An 18,841-nucleotide genomic window follows, 5' to 3' on the forward strand; every position below is an offset into this window, starting at 1 on the left:
TAAATCTATCTGTCCTACACTTGATCTCTCTAATTTTAGTCGCATGATCTCTCCTAACGTAGTACGATGGAAGTAATAATACGTTTACAAAATCACCGCCAAAGAGGCGCCCTTGTAATTTATGCAAGAGCTTCAATCTGTTATTTAACGTTCGCTCTCCTCGAGTGATTCCCAACATAGCTGCTCTAATATTTTGGATACGTTAATTGGTTTATCATAACAGCGTTTTACAAATATAGCTCTTCTACGCTGCACGTGATCCAATTCGGCAACTAATCCAAATTCACGAGGATCGCATATACTTGCAGCATATTCTAAATGAGGCCTAACCAACGACAGAAAACATTTATCTATAACATTTTCATCACATTACCCCAGTACTCATTCAATGGATACTAATGTTTTATTAGCTTTTCTACATATTCACCGTATGCGTTTCACCCAGGAAAGATCGTGAGCGAGGGTAATGCCTAGGTATTTAATGGAGCCTACGCATTCCATTTCGGTGTTCCCAATGCAGTAGGCGTTCGGGTGGGAATTGCTCTTTTTTCAAAAATTCATCACCACCCAATTTTTTAAGTTTAATTCTAATTATCAAGTATCGCATCAGCGTTGTATAGCGTTAAGACCATCTGGCACAGCTGCTCTGCTCTCAGGATCACGAATATCACAGTAAACCACGGCATCATCAGCAAATATTACTAGTGACTTCGTAGTCAATGTCGTTAACGGAGAGAAGGAATATAAGAGGTCCGATGACACTTCTCTGGGGAACACCTGAAGTAACTTATACCGCATTTGAGCCTACTTCATCTATCACTTCTCATTGTATCCGACCATTTAAAAAGTCTTTAATCCAACCCCAGATAATTTTATTTATGCAATATGCTTCTAGCTTGGAAGTAGTTTACTATGAGGTACTTTGCCAAAGGCTTTCTTTAAATCTTTGGGCTAACCAGTGTAACTATTGTGTGTATTTCTAAGCTCCCGTATACGTTCCCACGCAATAGGATTAACTCCTTGTAAACCTATTCGGGCAATAACCCCCCACCCCGTATAAATGTGAATGCCGTAGTGTTTTGAACGTGCGTTAGATCACCAGCGAGTAATTAAATTTTCCTGTAAATCACCACGCTAATATTCCCCCCTCATTTTTGTCTTACTTTTCCTGCGTTTTAAAAAACCCTTTTCGACTTAAGGACATATTATTTAATATGCCAGTGTTAGAGTTCAGAGATCATGTGAGTAAAATTAGAGACATTGAGTGTAGAACAGATGCATTTGATAGGCCATTTTTCCCACGAGCGATAAGGGATCAGAATTACGTTGTCCGACCGCAATGTGGGGAATTGTATTTTGGGTTAAAGGTAGTCTGGTGTGTAATTACCCCTTCACCCATCCTGGCGGTGTCTTGCAGATTAATATATACTGATAAAAAAAGAGGACGGTGTACATTGGAGTACGTGCAGCAGTGAACGAAAGATATGTAATATAGTCGGTGAGCGGAACAAAAGAGTATGGCAGAGGGTTTACGATTCAGCCTTCGATATATATAGCCAGGACATTGCTTTATCGTGGCGGTTAAAGTTCCCTTGCCATTGATATTAAAGTCCTACACTTCCTCCGTTAACCGCGCCACTGTCTACTGCCTATTTCCCGGGAAAAATTCTCAGACCGAAAGGCACACTGCCGCGGATCCCATTATATTTAAGGGTTCTCTAAATCATGAGCGTGGTTTTCCCCGAAACATTTGAGTGAGCGGTGACATCCGTGCCAGGTTTCCCAACGCGAGTTCCCAAGGCGACACGCCAAATGCGTACGTGCGTGTGCCATCGTGGAACCCCCTCACCCTCGCGTCCATCCCCCCTCTCCTGACCTCGTCCCCCCCGTGCCGAAGGGGAAGACGGACTGACGCAGTGCCTCGCTTGTTTCATTTGTTTGGTCCTGTCTTCGTGCATTGTATATATTGTGCAGCACCAGTTAATATTTTCCTAGGGATTTTGATGCAAGCATCTATGCATGTTTGGACAGTTTGCTCGAAGATGTCAGCTGTGTTTTTTTATTTATGAATGAATGTATGCGAATCGGGAATTTAGACACGATTTATTTTATTTTAAGAAACTATTATTATTTAATTTTGCATTAATGCCTTTCTACTTGTGTATATATGTAAATAAATAAATAAATAAATAAATATATATATATATATATATATATACACACACACACACACCCACACATTTGAGCCATATTAATTCTGAATATTCATGTTTCTATTGAGTGGAAAAATAACTAGACAGGCGACAATAAAGACAAAAAAGACACGAAAGCTACACGTCATAGAAGACGAAAACCGAGTGGGAAGACGACAGGGACGCCTCAGCAGAGGACGTTGCAAAGAAGAGAGTATAATACAAATGACGAGTTATATTTAGATATGAAAATATTAACTGCAAAACTCTTAAAACCCTTTGAATAAATATTCAATGATAAAATAAATAAAAAACGATTTTTGTTAATAATAACATAATTTTCCTCGAACTATATGTTGTTTGCATTAACAAAAATGACGTCTTATTAAATCAGGTTGAGTGAGTTGATTGCCAAGTTGTAATAATTACATTCTGCGACGTATATTTTTGAAAATATAATTTTTACAGTTTGGTATTTCCATCGAAATTCATCTTCACACCGATTCAGAATTTAAGTATACCATTTGATGAAACATTCTAAATAAATTGACTCGTGGAGATGGATACGCTTTAGACATCGTCGTTAAAATTTTTCAATTGATATTTTTTTGTTTCAAAAATTGTTGTTGTAGCAAGTGGGTTAATGTCACTCAAGGAAAGAGATTGTAGTACATGAACACGGGATAAAACCAGTGTTATGCAAACAGAAATCATTGTGATGTGAATTAAGAAAGAAATCAATCTGAGAGGAGTCACGGTTTCACATCTTAATTGGGATCATACTATTTGTGAAACAAATTGGCAGATTCATTTAATTTTTCTGAATAAAGCAAAGCAATTTACTATGCAATTTATAAATTCAATTTAAGAATATTGATTAATATGAATGAAATTAGTGAAGAGGAGTATATTTTCTACCTTACCCAAAAACTCTGGTATTATTGGCAATGCCTACTTCGGAAGGTAATGGTGCGAAGGTCTATTATTTCTATCGATCTTCTATCAAAGAATGAATAAACGTATTACGGCTTTAATTTTTGCGGTTACGGTTTTTATCAGGGTTTTCTACTTAAAATTAATATTGGATATCATTACTCTCATGAACATTTATTTGTTTAATTCAAAATATAAATTTATAGGGAGGAAAAATTATGAGATAATATTACACCCCCTCCCACAAGAGGAAATTCACTCGATCAGGACATTTCTTTTGTGCTTATTGGTATGAGCTGAACATCCAAGTTTATTAGAAATTTGCAATAGGATCATTTTTTATTACCTATGTATTCAGATCAATATCATTAACAGTGTTCTACTAGTTAAGATGATTTTGAAGGTCGATGACTAACCTCTGATGGAATAATAAGCTGAACTTAGTACAGCTCTGCGTCACACTCTTCAGTTAAATAAACACTTCTTCAATCCTTAACACATTCTGTCTCTCTCATTCCGTTTAAAATACGTACCTCTTCTCTTCCTACACTTTTCCTATCCCTGCTCTTCTATCGTTCTCCCTTCCATCACAGTCTTTAATAATCCGTCGCCAATCAAAATATCCTGCCTCTGATTTAAGTGTCTCCTCCAAATTTCTCTAAACAGACCTGTACGTATTTTTCCCTGAAGTGAAGATTACTTCTCCGCTTGTTTCACCAACTGTGCATCTTCTTTGTTTCATTCCTACTCTACACTGCATCTCAAAATCCTCCAATCCTCAACCCGTTGTCATGACGGTGACGTTTCCGATTTGTACAAGAAAAGGCAATATGAAAAAAAGACAGGATTGATTTTATAACTTTTTTATTTCGCCAGATGCAGCTTAATCGAACTTGCCACCCTCGAATTACAGGCTATGGCTGACGACACACCTTTGCCAACGTTTCTTCCAGCTCTCGAACCCTGTCTGGTAAGCCGCCTTAGGGATCCTCTTCAGGTTATCCATACAATTCGTTTTAAAGTCCGCAATAAAGTCGAATCGGCGCCCTTTTAGGTTGATTTTAACCTTGGAAACAAAAAGGTTTTAAGAAAGCCTGGGTTGGCATTGGCTTGATCCAGGAGTTAATTTACATCTACATTTATATAATACCTCACAAGCCACCGCAAGGGCGTGTGGCGGGGGCTGTTAGGTCATTACTCGTAAAGATAACAATACCACATGCAAAAATAACAACATGGAAAACTACACCCACAGCCGCGCACGCACTCATGCATAAATCCCTTCATCCAACACTCATGCAAACACATATGCCATAAATCAACAAACAACTGCACCCCAGGATGCAGCACGAAAGCCATCCTACAACACGCAAGCCAGGACCCAACAAGCAAGAATGCGAAACTCCACCACCACATGAACATGCAATACAAAACGCTCTCCCCCCCAAAGAGACTGTGAAAAGCAGGGAATGCGTTTCAACGTTGCAAGTCGCAGGCAGTTCCCCTGCGGAGAGGGACGAGGGATTGAAAGGGAGACTTAAAAACAGATGAACAGAACACGAATGAGGTCATTCGGAAAGAATGGGTTAATATAACAAAACAGATAAAGTTAGTGGAAGAGCATGCATTTAAGTAGAACTAATAATTTTTTAGACGCTTAGGGTGGCAAGTGGAATTTTTGCTCTCTATAACCCTGCAGTTGCTATCCCGCATTGTCCGTGGGAAGAAGGAGTCCTTGAGTCGGCTAGTTCTGGCATCTATTTCCCGAATTTTATACGCATGGCCCAAGCGACCAATGTATGTAGGAGTACGAATAATTTGTGAGACCTCGGTGCTGAAACATGCGGATCTGAATTTACTTTATAATTTCAATCTTGCATTGAATCGTCACTCTTCCAATGATTCCCACCCCAAATTCATGGGCATTTCGGTGACGCTTTGCGTTTTATCGTAAGAATGTTTTATAAAACGGGCTGCCCGGCGTTGAACCTTCTCAATTTCCTGAATGCGGCCTTTTTCACTCGGATCCCACACGCTACATGCTATTCTAAATGAGGCATTACAAGAGCGTGGTAGCAACGTTCCTTGACCTTCGAGTCACTCTTGCCGATAATGCGTCTCATAGATCCAATTGTTTACATGCTTGCCCGCAGACTTGGCGTATGCGAGTCACCCAAATTAAGTCTATAGTGTTCCTAACTAATGTCCACACGTTTTTGTCTCTGTTCATCAGTCAGCACCCGAGGGATGAATTTGATGCGACACGTGTCATGCCCAAAATGTCCGTTGAAATTTTCTAACAGGATCCAAAACTACTGTTAACTTCCTTGGCTATCTCCCTAACAGTTAACCGGCGATTTGCCCGCTCCAAATCGTTCAACAATATTGACATGGTTGGGGGGTCTGTCGAAGTGGAAGGTTCGCGAATCTTCATCTGTCGAGGTTCTACCCAATTTAAGGCGACTGTACCACTCTAAACACTGGCTTCGGCTCATATCTTCACTAACTAAGGCTTGCTGAATCATTCCTAATGTCTCCGTAGCACTTGTGCCAAGTTTGAAATAAAATTTCACGCCACATGCTGTTCCTCTAGCTCCTTCATTGCTGCTGTTTTACGCGGCGACGATCAGGTGAAGACACGTACCGCTGCTGCTGTGTAAACAAACGCAACACCTTTCGTTTTAGTCGTCAGGTGTGTCGCTAGATGGCGTGATGTGTCTCGTTTCGATCCGTTCAATGGTTTGCGTATAATAAAATCAGTCCGGTCTTTTTTTGATTACACCTTGTACTGTGCTCCATATTTAAGTTTTCACTAAATATTCTTTTCATCGCTTCTCCAGTTCCAAATCATTAATTCCTAATTGTAAAAAAATACTTTGCCTAACACAAATCTTCTTCCTGTGTCCCTATTACTATAACCATCTTCATTCAAAACTCCGTCCGTCTCGCTAACTCCCCTCAGGTCTAGTTTGTGCCTACTTATTTAAAAGCTATAGCATATTACTCCTATCTTTCGAGAATCTAATTGCCTTTGTTTTTTTGTCCTTTAATACTTATCCCATACGTATAACCCTGATTTTCTAATGTACTCGACAATGTTTTTAATTCCTTGGCAGATCGATTAACTATAGTTTGGTCATTTGAAAATTCAATAGATATTTTTCAATTCCCCACCGATTTTTGCTCCTAATAACCTTTCTTCCCATGCCTGTTTTACGTTTTGATGTATGAAAGTGTTTGAAAAGTACTGGTGATGACGGACTTATCCCTTTTCCTACCACGGTCCATTCCGACTCACCACACCTACTTGAACCAGGGCAGTCCGGCACACGCGATGGTTCCTTTCACGATAATATACTTATTGATTTATACAAAAAATCATAAATTTTACCCTATTAACTCTGCGTAACGTTTCTCGTAATGACAATTTAAAAGTTAATATACGTAACCGATCTCCGGGTTGATTACTGTGTTTATGGTTTTTATACGAATCCGAGGCATATCTCACTAGCTAGCATGCACTCGGCGAGCTGGTTTGCTGCTTGAAGCTTACGGATCCTGACCAAATGGCCCCAGGTTCGAATCCAAATGACGTCTCTGCGTGGAACTTGCTTAAGGTAACGCCGGTGATTTTCTATGCAACAAAACGTCTTATGAACCACATACTAAAACTAAAAACACAGTAGTACCTACCAAACAGATCCGAGGGTCAGGTTTGGTAGGTGATGATTGAGTTCACCCAGTACTAAGCCCGACTGCATGTTTAATTCAACTTCTCAGGCCAGTTCCTTTCCCTGTGCCGGTTATGATTTCCCAGGAAGACCTGGTACCTGATAAATCACATTGCTTGGGTGGAGCTGCAGGTGCCCATAGAGGCTTGCTCGGAAATTGAACTCTGGCCTTCCCTTTCAGTAGTCTAACGCTCTATCCATTGACTACCGCGATAGGGGATGAAATCGATCATCAAATTTTACATCCCTTGGATCTTGTTGCTAATGAGGGACTTGAACAGTGAATACAATACCTAGTCTTGGGTTGATCACTCTGGTTGCTTATGTAATTTAAATCATGTCAAAACTATTCACGGTGCATGCGCGTTGTCAAGGAAGGGATTTATTTGGGTAATTTAATGAGAGATTTGAGCGAAAGGGTGCGAATATTCATGGCTCTGCTGGAAAGTTGGCCTGTCGAAATCCTTGTCAAGACTTCCCATCTGTGCGTCACTCGCTAATGCATGTTCCCGGGGCGTAATCCACTATGGATTAGGCGAAAACGATAGCCGGGGGAGGGGAGGGGGACCGACGGGAACAGCTGACGCGATTTAATGGCGGGCGTGGTGTGACGTAGCTGATGAGGGAGAGTTTTAGCGGATTAGGTGAGGAGAACTGGGAGTAAACGGAGATTGCGAGAGAGGCATTTCCCGCGAAGCGGCGACAAAAAGATAGCTTATACTTGCACAAATTGCTGATGGAAATGGGATTTCCTTCACATGGGTGGAAACGTTCGTAAATTCCTCTCAAAGTCACTCAATTGATTCATCGACGAAAGGGGATTTTGATTTGTTTTTTTTTTGGGGTTGATATACGTGCATGCTCATAGCGACGGTTTAAAACGTTTCAGTGACGTCATTTTTGGTAGTCAAGCAACAAGAAGGCGAAGTGTTGGGATCTATGGGTTTTAATGGGCTTTATTTGTACTTATGGATTTAATTTCATTTATTATTACTTTTTGATATTTAAGTGGACTACTTACCAAGTTGGTGCAAAATCTGTGAAATAGCACAGGGTGAAAATTAGTCAAAGCCCACCACTTTCATTAACAGATCACGCGTAACCGCATTACATGGTTTGTTTAAAAATTAAAACAGAAATAAAGAGAGTGCTGTACATTTAGCGACGTCTCTTTCCGTATTTTAAGCACCTGAATTTTATTGAAAATGTTTCCAACAACGTCCAACCTCTCCGAAATCCTTTGCTTTGATACGGAATATTCAATCGACGGATATTATTTTATCTCCGCTGGGTCCAATCTAAATGGCTAGGAAAGAATTGCTGTTCAATATGATTTTACGGTTTCTCATTCCTAGTTTTGAGATATAATTAGGAACGAGTACTTCTCCCTGCAGATAATTTTGTCCTTCTGGAGTGAGAGCCGCGTGGTAGTGTGGTGTTCAACTCACCAAGATGGATGACCTCCGTGCGGTGACCTCTTTCCTCCAGTGCCGACGCCGACGGGACTCCCTCTCGCGTGCAGTCGTGGAAGGGGCGCGTCACGGGCGTGCCTGCGGAGAGCGAAGAAAACACGGCGTCAGAGTGGGAGGGGGGATAATGAATTGCGATGTACGCCTCGTCGATAGATAGGTAAATGTATATCGAAAAATATCGATGTATTTAAATAAATATATCGAAAGAATGAAACGAAGGCTGTTAATCCCTCCGTGGGGAAATAGGTGTGTGTTTAAAAATAAGGAAACTTTAAAAAAACTAAGTTTATTTGAAAAACTCATCAGCATCCGTCCACGTAATACAATTATTTACCAAGCCTTGTTTCATATATCTTTCCGTTAGTATCATTAAAAATTGGTGTATTGGGATTAAAATAGAACATTTCTAATAACTGTATTTTATAATTTGCCGTTGAAAGACAAATTTGTTATTGTAGGTTTGTAGTAATAATTATATATATATATATATATATATATATATATATATATATATATATATATATATATGAGTTAAAAGATATCCCCTACGTGGAAAGATGTACATTAATGAGTGCCTAAGGAAGTTCTCTTTTGTACGAGAAAGAATCGAATTGATTTTGAAAAATAACTTCCTAGATATAAATCACAAGATAATCGGAACAAGGTGCTGTAGTCTTCATAGCCTAGATCATTACTTTTCAATTGGTGTGAAAATGTTCTCTGTGAGAAAGCATGAGGACTAAAAATTAATGAGAGAATATTCAAGACGCCAGGGTGAGAATTCGCAATGATTTCGAACTTTAAAGGAATATTTAAACTTGGAAGTGTGCCCTCGCTCATCTTCTATTCTATTCGCATAGATCTATGACTTACAAAAATATCAAAATTTCTTGAATCAAACCATAGCCGCCAAGATAAGTTGTTAAAGTTTTTCTTTAAGTTTCCTCAATACATTTTAAAATGTGATTACGCTCCTGTTTCCAATTTGTTTTAAGAGGAACGAAAATTTCAAAAGCCGAATGGAAATTTACGTAAATTTATTTATGAATTGAAGAAAAATTGCTATCTCCATGATAGCTTAAATAGTGAAATATCCCGTAGTCCCCGAAGCCAAACTCATGAACCTAGTGATATCAGTTCCTAATAGTTGAGTCGTACCTTAATTTAATGGTCATAAATATCATTTTATTCAATAAAAAGTAAAATATAGATGTAAAGAGGTTTCCGAGGTTAAAATTTGAGCGTCATGAAAAAAATTAAGTTTTAGTATTTTTGTAGTCGAACCCATTGGAAAAACTTTTGAAGCACAAGAAAAATGCTACGATTGTTTTTATTTTCAATCAAATTTACTGCAACTTATTCCTAATAAGTAAGTAAAATAAAATAAGCTTTGATTTAAGCCCAATTGATTTTAAAATGAGTGCCAAATTAAAATCAATAGGGTTAAGAGAAAAATGAAAAGAGCTGCTGAAAGTGATGGTTAACGGAAGAGCTGCTGTGACCTCATTTCCATGATTAATTGTATAAATTAATATTATTTCCCAAGGACGACTCGCTGATTCAAACGATAGAGTTGCTGTGTATTTCCTCTGGGTATTTTCCATTGCAAAGAAAAATATTTCGTTAAAAAGAAAGAATAAGCAGGTATCTCAGAAATGATATAACTCCCATCACCGTTAGCTACTTCACAAGTTGGGATTTTTTTTCATTTCAATCGTGAGAACTATTGCGGTGACATTAAAATTTCCTATCTCCGCCGGTCTCGGTCTTAAGTTAACCAGAATTAAGTATGGAAAATGTGGTGTTCATGCATTATCGAACCCTGAACGTCGTGTGTATTTTACACGTCATCAGGGTGGTGTAGTGAGGCTGTTCCTTTCTTTTGCCACCTGAGGCTTCCTTGACGGTGTCCATAGGTGTCACTCAGAATCAAACCTGAGCCCTTTGGTTAGTAGTCGATCTCTCTACTCATAACCCACCCTTCAGTTGGGATTGATATAAATCTCACTTGTGGTTGATGCTATTCATAGTCCCTGTTTTGGAGAGAAGGTTCCGTTTCTCAAATTCTATTTATAAGCACTTGGAAAATTATCTATTATTAATTACCTATTATTAAATTATAGGTAATGGAAAACTTAAAGAAATGCATGCCTGGATATTTAGGCAATTTATACGCGGGCATTCCATCTCTGTTATGCTATGAAAAATACACTGGAATAGATACAGAAAATTACTTATTATTTTCATCTCAAAACTACGTATCTCTACTATTTCTATATACATTCGCCTAACAGATTAAGTCATTTGTCATATGCCTGAACTGGTTTTCAAATTACTTCAGTAGAAAACTCTGCCACCAAAGGTCGCAGCCAACGGATGACGTTGGCATCTTGAAGTTCCTCGTCGTGACGGGCACAAAATATGTGGTAGCCTTACTTTTCAGTCGTGTTTCCATGCAATAGAGTCGAAGAAATCTATGGATAATTTTATAAAGATTTAAGATGTCAAAAAACGCCGATTTTCACGAACTTTTCGTCCATTTTAAGGTGCAGTTCATCGTCCATCACAGTTGGGCTGCCATTTCCGTCATTATCATGGATATTTGTTCGTTTACGTTTAAACGAAGAACCGCACTGCTCTTGTCACTCATCACATTTGGTCCATTCAGTGCACAAATTTCCCGATAAATGTTAGCAGCTTTGTAGTTTTTTTAACAGTAAAAACCTAATCACTGAATGGGCTTCACATTTGGCAGGATTTCCAATTGTATTGTTCATTTTGACTCGCTATTTTATAGACAAACGACAAGCGGCGCGCCATTCCAACCACTCCAGCTTGAGGCGTAGTGGTCTACAGTGGAGGTCAATACAGCAAACACTCACTAATACTCACGCTTCAGGAAAACGGAGGTTAAATTCTAGACAGCCCTCATATTTGCTTCTCTATGTTTTACCGTGAATGCACAATGAAATTACTAGTGAACCGACTTGTAGCTATAAGGAGTAGATCCTTAATTGATATTATTATTATTATTATTATTAAAAATACACATGTGCTAATAGACATTGTCAGGTGGCACACAAGTCCCAAATAATTACAAAAGATAGTACATAAAACCAGACTTCAAAACACAAATCTCTTTGACAAAACAATTGAATCCCCATCCCATTTACAGCCATTAATCAGCAAGAAAAAAAAAAGATAAATTAAAAATAAAATTAAGCTATTACATATAATACATTACACCACACATCAATCGACTTATTACATATATGCCTTACATCTATTCTTAAAAGTATACACTCTGTTAGGAAAGGGCTCGAATATTTTTGCAGGTAAGGTGTTCCACTCAACAATTGTTCTGTTTAGAAAAGAAAATTTTTTTTTATTTGTTCTCTGTGCCCGGCATTTTACCTTAAATTTGTGATCATTTCTGCCTATAAAATTTGGGTTCCCCGCCTCTTTCCTAAGATCTGCCCAAGCTTTCTCCCCCTTCAGAATTCGGAACATTCCACAAAGTCTGCTTACTTTCCTTCTAGTTTCTAGAGGTTCCCAGCCCAGCGTTTCTAGCATTTCAGCCACACTCTCCATCCTCCTATGCTTCCCCAGAACATATCGGGCAGCCTTTCTTTGCACCTTTTCCAGTTTTTTAATATGACCTTCTTCATGAGAGTCCCATACAAGAGAAGCGTACTCTAAAATTGGTCTTACTAGGGTCTGATAAGCCTTCTCCTTGGTTGCTCTAACGCTCCCTTTGAGGTTTCTCATTACCCAATGAAGAGTTTTGAAAGCTTTCTTAAAGATGTACTCCACATTTAGCCCCCACCCTAAGTCCTTAGTTAAATATACACCTAAGTATTTGACAGTATCACTTCTAGGAATGACATTTTCTGAGAATTTATATTCCCTATTGTTTCCATTTACCTTATTGCTAAAAGTGATGGATTTGCATTTGCTAACATTAATATTCATCCCATTATTTGTCACCCAATCTGCCATTTTATTAATGTCCCTCTGAAGTTTGTCACGGTCTCTGTCATTTTCGACTTTCCTGTAGATAATACAGTCGTCTGCAAAAAGTCTAATCTGAGAATTAATATTTATTGGGAGATCATTTATATATATTAAAAACAAGAGCGGGCCAAGTACGCTTCCTTGTGGGACTCCCGATGTTACCCTTGCTTTTTCAGAATACACTTCTCCTAATTTGACCCTTTGTGTTCGACCTTCTATGAAATTTCTGACCCAAGAGATTACTCTTCCATCTGTGTGTAGTGGCAATTGGCCCATCTTAAGCATTAAGCGATCGTGGTCAACTTTGTCAAAGGCTTTTGACAGGTCGACTATTATAGCATCCACCTCTATTCCCGCATCCATAGAGTCGAACATTTCTTAATATCATTCATGACTCGCCAAGAGTCTTTCATTTCAAATGCAATCGTCCTTAGAGATTTATCATATCATTTGTGTGACCTAACTGATTTAGCAGTCTTAATGATGAACATCTGTTTTTCTAAATTCCAAAGAAACTGCGGGAGATGCCGCAACAGTGACTTTTAACGGAGTCATCCGCTAATATGGATTTCAATGAAGCAATTTCAGAGTGTAAACATCATTCGCTTTAAGAGGACGCCTCGATAGCTTAACTGGCTAAAGATATCGACCGGGTATTGAGGAATTTGGGTTTGAATCCCGATCAAGGTGAATAATTTTTACACTCTGAAATTGTTGCATTGATCTGTTTTCCTTCTTTAGACGTCCTGAACCCTATCTTTTCGCCTTAATTCACCAGAAAAATAAGCATGAAGACAAAGAAAAGGTAAGAAATTGGGATTCATATGGTCTTGGAAATGATTGAATGCCGTCCTGAAGTAAGGTCCACCTAATCAAAATAATGTGAATGATTCAATTATCTCTAGTTCAATTTTAGTGGGAAGGAGTGGCTCGAACGATCAAATTAAATGAAACACTTCTATCACGCTGAACATTTTAATATTAGGCGCGTATGTATCCCGTCTTGGGTGTTTTGCTATACACGCTCTTCAGTCAAGGTTGAGTTGGCATACAGTGTTCTGAGCATTTTTTGCTAAAAGGAGGAACCATTCGCTCTTCTCTTTCTGTCTACCTTTCTTTTCACGAGATATGTTCAAAAAGCAATGTCGGAATTTTGCAACTTTGCATAGTGCACCATTTGTTCTTGCCAAAAGATCATTAAAGAGAGTACTACTTACAAGTTCAATGCCATTTGTGTTAAACAATACGAAAAAAAGGCCTGTATTTTCGGCGAAAAAATTCATTGCTTTTGCATAACCACAGTAATTCACCTGATTACACTGCTCACTACTTGTTAGCGTGACTTTTTGGCCAAAAACAGAACTCCAATGCAATGCAACAATTTCAGAGTTTAAGAATAATTCGCCTTGACCGTTAACGGAACACTCCGTCACAAGTTACTGCTGCAGCCTCTCCCACAGTTTCTTAGAACTGTAATGTTATCCCAGTAAACATATGCAAGTCAATATATGGCCCCATGTGTCATTTTTTCTGTTCCCACAAAGTAAAGATAACCTTAAAAATCCGTCGTTTTGAAAACACATGCAGATAACATTAAAAACGCATCGCTGAGATGCGTTTTTAATGTCATCTAAAAACTAAACCTAAGATTGACTTCCAGAAGTGTTTCAAGGGTTTTAATGTGGACTATTTCGAAATGGATAACATTGATATAGACGAATAAATAAAATTCTCTACAATTAATTCAAATTCCCTTAATTTATTGAACTCACCTGCAATTTTATTTAATTATCGAATATTAGTTTTCAGAGATTTTTCCGGAATGGATATTCCTTGGGCAGGTTCAGAAACATCTAGAAGAAAATACGTTGTCTTTATTTTTCCAGCTGCGTTGAGGTATTTGAAGAAAACCATGTTTTTTCATATTTTTTTATAAATTTAATGGTGCTAATTAATGCTTTACGGTTGACAGTATTAGATGCATAAAGTTGAAGTCAGCCATGTCAAGCAAGATGTTTAGAGTCAAGAAAAAGAAGATGAAATAAAGATCATTATCTTAAGTGAATGAAAACATCAGGTACGCTCCAAGTTTTTTATACATGTTTTTTGCGTCATGGGGAGGGGGGAGCCTGACCCAGTAGCGAAATACCCTATTTCTCTGGGCAATAAACACGTGGTATCGTTTACTTTGGCAGGTTTATGTTCACTTCTACAATATTATAGAATAACAAACTTGTTTTTTATTATTTAATACTTTTAAATTAAGGAATAAAGAGTGGTGTGGGAAAGGGAGAGAATAGTGAAAACATTAGAAATATCGTATAATTTTTTTCCGAAGGATTTTCATTGCCCCTTAGGTATTAGAAGAATATTTTCTCTATTCGCCTATTGTCCAATGTTTATCCTTTGCCTCAGGAAGCAAGCGAATCCTTTTACCCTTCATCTGCTTCGAACCCTTGCGGTGGTAAATTTTTACAGCGTGAAAAGGATCTCGTGTTCTTTTCTAGTTCGTAAAGGCTACCAATCGCCAAGATTTTTTGATGAAAAGTTCAAACCACAGCAATAATATTTGGGTTTTCAGGCTTAAGTACTTCCGGCAAAAATGTATTTTATCTCTTTTAGCTTGTTTACTCTGGCTACGGTGTACTAAATTAGCTAGGGAAAATTTGAAAATCGCCTGGCGTGTAAGAGAAGATTGCAAATTTCAAAATATTTAGTTTATTGGCATTTTTGGGAATAACAATTCTTGGGAGAGTTTCTTTCCTGAGATATTTTTTAGGAAAAAGAAATTTCTTGAAGAAAATACCCGAAAGTCATCATTCATGCAAACGAATACTCAAAATAAATTAATGCTTATGTGAATAATAGTAACACCAATAAGACAGCTATCTCTGGCTAAGCACAGCTTAAAGTTAACGGCCAATGGTCATCTTGTGGGCAGTTTAATTTTATTTGAGTAATTTCTTTATGCATCGAATTCATTCTTCAATATCTTATATAAATATATTTTGGAATATTGCAATTTATCGTAAAAAACATTTCAATATGCAGTTGTTTTTTTGTTTTAGTACCCACTGCTTTCAGCTTTTTTCGTTGTTTATTGGTAATTTTTGCAAATACAGTGGTCAAAATCATTATATCAGAACATGTAAAAAAATAACTGTATCTTGTTGGAATACTTAATCTGTGTTCTCTCGCTCACCGTGAAGGGACGCACTTCCAAATCAAAAGAAAAATAATATTAACCTCAGTCAATAGCTCTTCTACATGGTCTTAAATTTCCTTTCAGTCGTTTGGTCACGGGAAACGGGAATAAAAGGCAATCTGCTTGTCCACCCCTTTAACCACCGACCACGGTTTCAACGTTTTGGAGTGAGTCGGATGATAGTCTTTGTGTTTCCGGTTCAGGTAAAACTGGAGCGCATATAGATGAGTAATTGGGTCCATGAAAAGGCGAGTGAGGTGAAAAATGGATGATAGATATAGTGACGGTGGTATTTCCTATGAATAAAAGAGAGGAACGGTTCGGGTGTTTGTGCGTCGGATGAAAGGTCACGCGAACATGTATTAAATAACGAATAAACTATTGTAGTGGTTCTATAGTGGAACATTTTCAGTTTTTAAATTTTGTCTGATTTATGTAATTACTTTAATCTTACGCCTCCGTTACACACCTGATGGATCATAAGTACGGCATTATCAATATTAATTAATATATAAAAATTATGTTTGCATAAAATGCATCCATAACAATTTTTTCTGTGCTGAACTCAGACCATGTCGGTTAAGTGTTGGCACGCTCGCAGATCGTACATTGGCATTGATAATATGATGACATTGCACACCATTACCAATGAAAATTTGGCGATGCTAAAGATATGCGCTGAACTCGTCCTCCCGAAGGTCTTACGGATGGAAGACGAAAAGCAGGGTCGGGTTTGCTTGACCCAAGACCTTCTGAAATGGCATCGCGACGATTCCCCAACAACCTTACAGTCCCGAATTGGCACCCGCAGACTATTTCCTATTCTCAAAAGTTGAATCCTCCCGGCCTCAAAGGACACCACTTTGGTGCTCTAAGTCGTCAAGGAAGCTTGCACGCGTACCCTTAAGGACTTGCCGCCTACCCCCTGGTAGCCTTCGAGTCGTAGAAAAGTTACTGGAACAAGTGTGCCGTCGCTCAAGCAATGCTCTTTTTAAGAATTTTGAAGCATTTTAGCTTAGCATATCTGAAATAAATATATTTTTTCGAAACGTCTCCCGATAATATTCTTACAAACCATGTAGCTTAGACTTTTCAAGAATACAGGAATAAAAAGCAGTAAACTTATTTATCTAGGAACTATTTGAATTGTCGCTACAGCTTCGGTGTTTTTGTAACCAATGTATTCTCACCGAGGCTACGACGATACGCAGGAACAATTGGATTTCCATTATTTTTCGCCGACCCCTTTAGAAATTCTGAAGTGAGAGAGGCCTGAATATCTCACAACTACTTTCTTTGCCTGCACGTCCCGCTGCGCTTTTTTATATATCTTCTTTATGTAGGCTCATCAGTGCTCTTCCGCCTGGAACTTCCTGCTTCCATTTTTGGGTACTGACCTACTTTCTTTGCAAAGAAATAAAATCTCTAGCGCACTCCTTCCACCTTTTTGGAGTTTATTTGATTCAATAATATATTTTCCGGTATCACATTTCCGTTTTCATTTCCTGTTGATTTTATAAACTTCTTTGAAGTGAAGTTGTTCATAGTTTCTGAATTACCTGCTGTAATCGCAGAGCTTTTTTTCCCCGTCTTTGTTCCGCGACTGGAATTATAAAACGATGTGGCTTTATTTTTTCCAAAAAAATTAAGGTCACGTTTTCCCATTTCTTAAACTAATGGCTTTCACGTCTTGGGATCAACACTTTTTATATTCTCTGCACATATTCTTTCTTTTCCTTAAAATTCTTCTCTAATTATGCTTTGATGATATTAGCCATTTTTTAAATTTCTCTCCGCAGAGAATACTTCGATTTGTTCCAAAACCTCTCTGTAAATATATGAATAGTTCCTTCATATCTCGCGGGGTATTAAGTAGATGTAGAAGTAGAGCAGATGGTGAGGATGGAAAAAGGGACATTTTGATAAGGGTAAAAGGCCAGGGAGTGTACACATTTGTAGAAAATGAAGAATATGTCGATAATGATAGCTTAGGGCAAGGATTATTAGACTTCAAGAGACAAAAGGCGTTAAAGAAAATGAAATCGATGGAGACCGTACGATTTTATAACATATTTCAGACATGCTGAAAATTAGATAAAATGGGGAAGAAAGATTTCGTATGGATTCATTTATTCATATTTTTTTCTTAATCCGGCTAGTGTCCTAACACCCCCCTTGCGGCAGCTTGCAGGGTATTAAGTAGATGTAGATGTATTTGCATACGTGAAAAATGAAAGGATTTTTGCATGAATGTATACGTAACTGTGGGTGTAGGTTTGCATGGATTTGTTGATTTTGCTTGTGCTATTGTTCCCTTTTACAAGTGGTAACCTAACACCCCCCGCCACACGCCCTTGCGGCGAATTGTGTTGATGTAGATAGGATTTATGGGGTCGGAATTTAAACGGAAGTATTTGTCATATCAGAAATGATATTTTTTTAGAAAACTGCCTAGAACATGTGGTTCGCTAAATGCAAGACAAGGTGAATAGTTAATAGGTCATGCAGCAAATAATAATGAATGCTACCAAGTAGTAACTGATGTTAGAGTGAGGAGGGAATTTGTTATAGATTCGAACCATTATCTCGCTGATGTTGAGACAAAACGTCAACCAAACTAATCATAACCGAAATAGAGGAGAAATACGAGAATTTACGCTAAACGTTGAACACAAAATCAGAAAGAATTTGCCAAGAAAATTAACGGTCAGAAAATAGAAAACCTGGGAGGAAATAAGAAACACATTTATGGATGAAACAAGAAAGCTAGGACAGCAATCAAGACGGCAAAAATAATGATTAGGGAGCACGTAAAGTTTAATTACAGTCATGCATACATACAGTCACCTGGGAGTGTAGAACGAGATCTGTGACAAAGTGATTGGCAAAAATTAACAGTATGTAAAAGGTGGGCACTCGTAAAAAATGAAACGACTGGGAAAGCATCAGAGAAGCAAGAAAGATAGTATAAAAAAGTTAAACTAAGGAAATAAGACAACATTACAAAATATTTAAAAATGAAAATGAGCTCTGTATGCTTCTCGGGTTTTCACTAAGTATTTTGACTTGGTGAGGCAACAATTTTAGCCAATCAATCGAAAGGTAGCGATGGCACGAGTCGGCCTATGCTATTAAGACGGCAAAAATTGCGGCAATTGACCTTCGACCTGAGAACGCCAACTGGTTGAACTGTGTTCAGTGCTGGTCAACCAACGCGGTGATAAAATTGAAAGTATTCAAAACACCTAATGATCCGATCTAATCCAAGCAGCAAAACATTTGAATGAATAAATA

General features: G+C 38.1%; 1 protein-coding gene across 1 annotated transcript in view; it reads right to left on the reverse strand.

Moving 5' to 3' along the window:
- LOC139692533 (uncharacterized) overlaps positions 1-18,841 on the reverse strand; it is a 616,764-nt gene that overhangs the window by 158,871 nt on the left and 439,052 nt on the right. Inside the window, exon 3 of the mRNA XM_071590755.1 lies at positions 8,305-8,406. The gene's annotated coding sequence lies outside the window, so the exon portion shown is untranslated. The remainder of the gene's footprint in view (positions 1-8,304; positions 8,407-18,841) is intronic.

This window comes from Hetaerina americana, unplaced genomic scaffold (genome assembly GCF_022747635.1).
Source record: "Hetaerina americana unplaced genomic scaffold, ioHetAmer1.1.p SCAF_4, whole genome shotgun sequence".
Taxonomy (NCBI): Eukaryota; Metazoa; Arthropoda; class Insecta; order Odonata; family Calopterygidae; genus Hetaerina; species Hetaerina americana.